Here is a 9222-nt window from a genome sequence, read left to right on the forward strand (position 1 = left end):
GTCCAAAGCATATTTGAAAGGTTCAAAGCATAATTTTAATTTCCAAATGGTTCTCAAACGTGACATGCTTATAGTCAAATTGAGCGGCTCGATGAGACAAATCCAACGAGCTCAAGATCAATGAATTCTGATATCATTAAAGCATTCAAATAACCATTAAATGATCCACAAATAAGGATATCAATATTGATCGTCCATTCAAACCACTCCCATTTTGACATTGATCATCCACATATTTACAAGTCATGTCACTCTCATAAAATTACAAATAGCCTCCACTCTTCTCATGAGGGGGTGGGGAGAAAGGAGGAGTTTGGGAGCTCTCCTACCAATGACCACCGCTTGAGTTCTTGCTAACCATCACCAAAATTCCTCCTGACCACTATCGAAGTTCCTCCCAAGTGCCATTCGGCTTTCGTCAGACTTCTACCCGATGCCAAACTTCGTCCCATTGTCGACCACCACTAGAGTTCTTCATGACCACTGACATACTTCTATCAATCCGCCGACCACCAACGAACTTCCACCACTCCTCCGACCACCGACGGACTTTCGCCAATCTTCCAACCACCAGTGGAGTTCTTCCTAACCACTTTCGGAATTCCTCCCGACCACCACCAAAGTCCCTCCCAGCAATCGTTGGACATTCATTGGACTTTTACCCAATGTTAAACTTCCTCCCGTTGTCAACCACCGCCGTAGTGTATCCCGACCACCGATAGAGTTCTGCCAGTCCTTTAACCACTGATGAACTTTTGCCAGTCCGTCGACTACTGTTGGAGTTCTTCCTGACCACCACCAAAGTTTCTCCCAACCAAGAACGGAGTTCCTCCCAACTGTCGTTGGATATTCATCGAACTTCTACCCAATGCCAAACTTCCTCCCATTGTCGACCACCGCTGGAGTTCTTTCCAACCACCGCCGAACTTCCGTCCATTCGTCGATCACCAAAATACTTCAACCCGTTCATCAACCCCCATTGTCCACCAACTACAGCCCTTCCGACCACCATTGCGCGCCGACAACGGTCATTCTAACCACCGTCGCCCAACCGCTATCTTCCTGATCTCCATCACCCACGGACTACGATCCTTCTCAACCATAATACAGAATAAAATAGAGTGAGCTATGAAAATCAAAACAACATTATTGGTCCACAATATTATCCAAATTTTCTTTCCCAAAAATCATATACATTAATCTAATTCGCATAAAGTATATATATCAACGGAATAAAAAAACTAGATTACAAAATACTTTAGATATCTTGATTTAGATTATCCTACTTTTATCGTGCTACTATGTTGGGTTTTCTCCTTTTCCTGAAATATTAGAAAATTTTCATATTATGAGCATCACTAGCTCAGTAGACTTCATCCACATTCCCATCACATATATCAATATCCATTAAAATATAAATAGAGAATCATTCAAATATTAGGTTAATCAATCGAGTATAAAATAAGTTATAAAAGTAATTTATATAAATTTTTAACATGTTTGGGTTTCAGAATATCAATTCAGGAATTACTAACTTTACACATAATGTTTACCTTTGTATGTTTTAAAGAAATACTTTCATAGGATTATCAATTTACTTAGTTTCAAAGTTATCATTATTACTTTCATAATTAAACTTCACACATGTGTAAAAGATACCATAATATGCTTGCTAGCATAATATTATTTGCACTTGAACCTACTTAATTTATTAGAATTTACACATAAGTTTTAAAGTTAACAGCTATCACTTAACTTATGAAATTACTAGAATGTGTAATGCATGCATGTACTATGCACATATCCTAATGTATTTTTATAACTCAACTTTCACTTATGACTCCCTTTAACCCTCCCACACTCGCATACAACAAATGAAACCAGAATAAAATAGAAAACCTAGCTAACCCGCATACAACAAGTGGGGTCCAAATCTCTCCCAAATCCAAAGAATATAGATGAGGCAATAATAAAATAAATAGGACCCATGCAACATCATAGATAGTACATTTTTCTTTTTTTCTTTTTTTATCAGAATATCCTCCATATGTCATGCTCTGAACATGCAACTTAAATAGATTAATAGATAATTATAACATTAAACATGATGATGTTGTCATAAAAGCCATATGTACAACACCCAAGTGTTAATATTAGTATAAAATGCATTCTCACTTAATATTTCCTATTTATATATCTCGAGGAAAACATTCAGAACATCATTTTAAGGCTATTATCATAAGACTACTAATGTCAGAAATGTCAAATTCAATTAGTATTCACAAAAATTTAAAAAGAGAAAATCAATTGATAAAATTTTGATTTTTTACTGTCAAAATGCTCAAAATGATGTATTATCCTACCCAAACTAACGAGACGGCACTACAGCACTCCAAGTTGCATTGCCATTTATGATTTTTCCTTTAGTCTAATTCTAATCTTTTTGATGTTAATTAAATGCTATCAAACAAATAATTCATGACTAAATTAGAATTAAGAAGGGTTTCATACTAAATTAGGTTGACTAGCTGGATTATGGAATAACAAATATTACATTCTCCCCTCCATACAAAAAAGGCATCCTCAATATTTCTATGCAAGTTAGTACACATGACACATATAACAAATCAGGATGTAACTGCATCATCTCAGCCTTCTTCTTCCTAAGTTACCTCTCAATCAAATATGTTTTTTTCCACTAAAACTTAACCATAGAAGTATGCTACGTCATAAGCTAAGATACATTCATGTTCTTCTTAGTAAATTAGGTTAGGATCAACTTCAACTTGATCTCCAAAAACTCTCTGATCTAAATTAGAAACCCATTTTCATAATACTAACATGTGAAGCACATTATGGATATCTAACATGTGATCAAACAAAGATAAGTTAGAAGAAAACTTCTTAATTCTTTCAATTATATCAAAAGATCCTATATACATAGGGATCAACTAACTTACTATCTTTTCAAATTTTGTTTACTCACTTTATTGGGTTGACTTTCAAGAATACAAAATCACCAATTTGAAATTCAACAGATTTATATTTTAAATCATAATTTTTTTCTTTTCTTTGTCCTAAGCAACCTCTAACCTTCTTCTTGATCAATCTAATATTTCTGTAGCACTATACAAAAGCTCATAACTCATAAATTTCCTTTCTCCTACTTATGCCCAGGCCAACAATCTTCTATACCTTCTTCCATACAGAGCATCATAAGGGGTCATATTAATACTTTTTTTAAAAATTGATACTGAAAGCACATTCAATCAGAGGAATGTGATCTTCCTAGCTTCCTGCAAAATCTAAAACACAAAATCCCAACATATATTATAAAAGTTAAAAAACCCTCTTAGACAGCCCATCCTCCTCAAAATGAAAATGAAAGTTCGTGATGGGTGTTAAACCCTAAAGAGGGGGGGGGGGTGTAAATTGGTAGTTTTAAAAAATCTTAAACAAAAAGAAAATCTTTTTGATCTTTTTAAATATTTTAAAACAACACAATAACTTTTGTTGTAGAAGAAAAATAATATTCATATAACATTACAATCAGATATTTCAATCACAAAATAAATCAATAAATGTACGGAAATAAAATGAGGTAAAAAGTAATAAAAATTAACACCAAATTTTATAATAGTTTAGTCAAATCTAACCTACGTCCACTCCTTGGAGACTCTCTCTCCAAGTATTGTACTAAACTGAAGTGACTCTCCTTTTTCTCCCACAGCAAGGCAGAGAAGCCCTTACAAAATATTTCCACCGACACGGCGAGGTAGAGAATCTTGAATCCTTTTCACCCACCTGGTGAAGGCATAGAACCTGAGAATCCTTTTACTCGCTTCTGGAGTAGGAAGAAAACCTAGATTTAATGTTGAAGACGATCTCCCCGGAGGCACCAAGGAACCAGTGAAGCAACTCGAAGAAGACGACGAACACCTTACTTGGAGCAAACCTTATGATTCCCCTCAAACCCCCCCCAAGGATCTCTCTCTCTGAATCTCTCCCTCTTCCTTCTTTAAGCTCCCTCTTGAATAAACTCCACACAAAAGATTGTCTCGAAAGACAATTATAGAGTTTAAATAGAGTGCCTCCAAAAGATGCCCTAATTTTCAATTCTGCATAACTGGTCATCTTGGACGATCGAAGGATCATCATGTATGATTAGTACAAAATAACCCTTTCAACCAAGATGAATGGCATTGCTCTATAAAATTAGTTCAAGAGAAGTAGGCTGAGCGTCTTGTACAATAAAAGTATTATTTTGGACAATTAATATTAAAGTATTAAACTTTATCTAGCATGATGTCTAGCGGTGCCTTATCGTCCCATGCACTTCTCTATCGTCCAGTATGATAGGGGTATATCATCTTGGATGATTAGTTGAAAAATTATTGTATTTATCTGGTACGATAGCTGGTGATCCCTTATCATACCAAACAAGTTCTTTATTGTCTAGGACAGTTGTCACCAATCATCCTGTACGTTCATATCGAATTATTTTTTACCATAATTATTCTCCTAATCACATAATTAATTTAGGAATGATTATCCCAAATTATCTAAGATGATCAGCATCATCATGTACTATTAGTACAAAAAATTAAAATATTAAAATATTTCCTAAATTATGGTTCATGGCTATTTTCACAATCTAAAGTGATCATCCTCGATGATAGGGATCGTCCAATATGATTAGTTTAATCACTCTTAAAATTGGGATGTCCTAATTAGGGTTTTTTATTTTTAACTGATCGTCTAGTAAGATTAGATTAAAAATAGAGAATTCTCTAACTTACCAAAACTCTCCCCCTGCGTGTGTGTGTGTGACACTAGAAAGATAAAAGGTACATTAAAATTTAAGTTACATACAGACTCAACCCTAGTCTATCAAATCATGAGCTGATTTATATTACAATTGACCTTATCAATCTGAAAGGTTAGTAAGCAGTGCAAACAATTTAGTAATTGGATCCAGATTTGCAACAAAAAAGATACTAAAATTCAACTTAAATGTCAGACTTTCCTGAAAACCTTTTTATAGCTGGAAGTAAATCTATCATCATGATCAGAGATAATAACTTTGAAAATCCCAGGCAGTTTAATAATCTCCTTCATATATAATTGAGATAAATTATCAAAAGAATATGTTTGTTGTTAGGGATGGAAGTAAACCACATAATAAAGTAAACAATAAAATATAAGTAGTGAAAAGTAAAGCACCAGGATTTAATAAGGTAAAAGATGAAATTGAGAAAAAACCATAGAGTCACAACACACCAAGAAACCACAACAAAAATGGGGATAAATAAGTATAGATCTCTCTTCCCTCTAATTACTCTCTTATTGCTGCTTTTCTCTCTTACTCCATTTGCACATACTAAAAACAAAAGGTAAAGATATGTTATTAACACCAAGGAATACCACCTTTGAGAAAATAATAAAGAAAAACTATCTAGTCTGCCTCCTAATACTATGTCTCTAGTTTGGAGTGCTACGATGCTCAAGCCTCTATCATTATGATGTTGAGGTTCTCAAAATTGCTGCCTTACAATACTACACATCACTATAGTGTCAAATTTAGAGTGTTGAGGTGCTTTACTCTCAGTCATTTCTCCCAGCAAACTTTGCAGCACTAGGACACATGGGAACATAATGCCGGGGTGCTCAGGTATATATCATCGGGGCACTGTATAAAAAGAATTTTAGGTTTAAAGCACCTAAATTCGAGCAAAGAGGACTGTCCACCCCCCCCCCCCCCCCCCCCCCCCCAACGACAAAAGAAATTGACTTGAGGACAAGGATAATAATATAAGCCAATTGATCAGCATAATCATATTTCATATATAACTAATAATCTCTCGTTTGGATACTCATTGCAATTATTTTTTCTCCTGACCTATAATATTAATCATAGTACTTGCAATATACCTCACCCCTACTTTCTTCATCTATTAATACCAACTAAAGCTACATATAGCTTCAGTTTATCAACTGTCACCATCTTTGTCATCCCGTATGTAGGATTTTTTATCGTGTGTATCTTCTCCAAAGATAATTGGACATCTTCTAGAATCGACCTTATAAAATGATAATGAAGATGGATGTATTTCATTATGGAATGGAATGCTTCTATTCCATGTTGTCTCTATGAAACTTCCTATGCCCTTACCCCTTGCCAAGTTAGATACTTTGCAACCAAATCATCTCCTTGCTAACCTCAGTGATAATAATGTACTCAGCTTATGTGGTTGAGAATTCAATAATCTTCTATAGCGTGGAAACCTAACACACTACTGTCTTTTTGAAAGATAAGATATAACATTTTGTGCTCCTCCTACCATTAAGATTTTTTAATAAGATCAGAATTTATATATCCATATAGATTAATCCATGTACCTCTAAAGTAAAGAGCTTTATCAACTGATAGAATCAAGTACTTGAGAATTTACTTAACCACCTCCTAATGAAGTTTTCCTAGGTTACTTATAAATATGTTGACTACTCCAATTGTATATGTTATATCATATCACATACAAATCATAACATACATAAAACTTCCTAGTATAGAAGCATTTGGAGTTCTCACCAATAGTTCTTACTCTGCTTAAAATTTATGTGATTTCCTTAGATAATTGAAGATGATTACCTAGGGAACTGTAAATTGGATTTGCTTCTCTCATGTTGAATCTTTGAAGCACCTTTCAATATACTCTTCTTGAGGCAACTTCAATATATCTGCACTTCCATCCTTGTTGATTCTCATACCAAGAATTTTCTTTATTGGACCCAAATCTTTTAAATTCCTTTAATACATATTCCTTCAAATATTTTATCTTCTCCATATCTGAACCTACAAATAGTTTGTCAACCACATACAAAAGCAAAATAATATAATAATTATCAAAATATTTGAAAAAAATAGTGATTTATCGGCACCTTGTATACCAATTATCTAACATAAACTTATCAAATCTTATGTACCATTATTTTGGTGCCATCTTCAGCCTATATAAACTCCTCCTCAGCCTACACACCAGATCTTTATTAATTGTGACCACATATCCCTAAGGTTCCACTAAGTATAACTCTTCATCATGGTCACCATGAAGAAATATTGTCTTTATATCCATCCACTCTATTTGTAAATTCTCCACTGGTATCATGCTTAGTACAACTCTGATTATAGTCATCTTCACCATCAGGTTCTTCTTTCATCATGTAAACTCACTTATTTTATAGAGCTCTCTTGCCACTTGGTAGCTCTATCAACTCCCAAGTCTTATTCAACTAAAGTGAATGCATCTCATCATTCATTGATCAACTTGAAAGGCCTCATCATAGTACTATGGTTTTTCATTATTTGTTAGTAATAGATAGTATAATGAAGGATAATACATTTGTATTGGCTTTGAGATTTTAATGAGTCTCCTAATTTCATTAGCAGGTGTTTGAGGTGCTCTTTGTACTTCAACAGCTTTTCCTTCTTGATCATGATCATCCTTTATCTTGACAAATTTAGAAGAATATTTAGGAGTCCCATTTATATCCTTGTGCATTTTATTTTCATTGAATCTGACATCACTACTCCTAATGAATTTCATATTATGATAATCTTAAAATTTATAACCATTTCCATCTAAGCCATTTCCAATAAATATATACTTGATAGATTTTGGATCAAGCTTGCTCCCGAATGCTGCATCAATATGAATATAGGATGAACAACCAAAAACTTTATGGTGAGATAACTAGCCTCTTTTACACTCTAGGCTTTCTCAGGTAGCCCCTCATTCATAGGAATCGAATGACCATAATTAATCAGATAAACTATAGTATTCATTGCCTTTGTTTAAAACTGCTGGGTAGACTATAAAATAAGTGAGTTTACATCATTTTGTTGTACGGTGTTTTTGGAATAATGAACTCATGTCTGATCCCATTCAAAGCATAATACTCAGTGAATTTTTTTTCATGATACTCGCCACCATTATCTAATCTGAGATACTAGAGCTTTAAACTTATCTCAATCTAAACCATAGTGTCCATTTTACAAACCAATTTCACATATATTTTTTAAATATTATGATTTATTTTATGGATTTTTTTCTGTAATTTTTAAAGTCCTAAAGTAATTTATATGAATTTATACTAAAATAAATTAATTAAATTAAATATATAATATTAAAATATTATTTTATCAAAAATATCTAAAGTCACTAAATTGTTTTAAAACGTTTTCCTTTCTTTATTTTGGCAATAAAGAGGATTTTATGGGAATTTGAGAGAAATGAGAGGAGAGAGAAATTAGAAACCTAGGTTTGGAGGCTGTATAGTGATTTTCGTCAATTGAGCCAATTGGAACATTTACTCATCTTGCTATTAGGAACCTTTACTCTATTTTTTATTTCAAAGATGATGTGTTTTTAATATTTTTCTGATCAAATTTGTCTTTCTTTTATCAAAAATATACTTAATTTTGTATTGATAAAACTTTCACTGCATAACTTTTAGTATGATATAGAGATCATGATTATGAACATTTTGAGTATTCATTTGAGATTTTTTACCATGTGATTTTAAAAATACAGTGATTTTTGTCTATCCAAAAAATTATTTTGATGTCTAAAAATAGTAGTGTAGTACAATAGAAGTCTTAAAATATTATTTTATATAATCCCTGATAATTTTGTAGTTTTTTTTTAAATGTGCATTTTTATCTAATAGGGTTCTTTGTTGTCTATCATCGTGACATTTTGGCATCTCTTAATTAGGCTCAATTATGTATTATTTAGTGCAATGCATTAAAAATGAATGGGGATATGTGTTTGAGTAAAAGTTGATTGCTTTACTATTATAGTATTATGATAATAATATATGTGTGTGAAATAAATAAGTAAAGATTGGTTGACCCGTTGGTTAGAGATTGATTGACATGTATAGGATGGTGGGCCGATAAGCTTTTCTTTAAATATTGCGGTTTGGTGTTATCCTCTACTAATTCATGTGATTCACTGATTATAAGTTGTAAGGAGATTATTAATATACTGATGGACTAAGAGGGATGGCTCTATTTATTGAGCCAACGATTTACTAACACTGAAAAATACCATGATAGCCAGGACTTCTACTTATTTAGTCTGACTACTGAAATGCATGTTTTTTAGGCATTATTCTTATTATTATATGAATTTATTATTACTACACTGATTTACTATAATT

This window comes from Dendrobium catenatum, unplaced genomic scaffold (assembly GCF_001605985.2).
Source record: "Dendrobium catenatum unplaced genomic scaffold, ASM160598v2 fragScaff_scaffold_1024, whole genome shotgun sequence".
NCBI lineage: Eukaryota > Viridiplantae > Streptophyta > Magnoliopsida > Asparagales > Orchidaceae > Dendrobium > Dendrobium catenatum.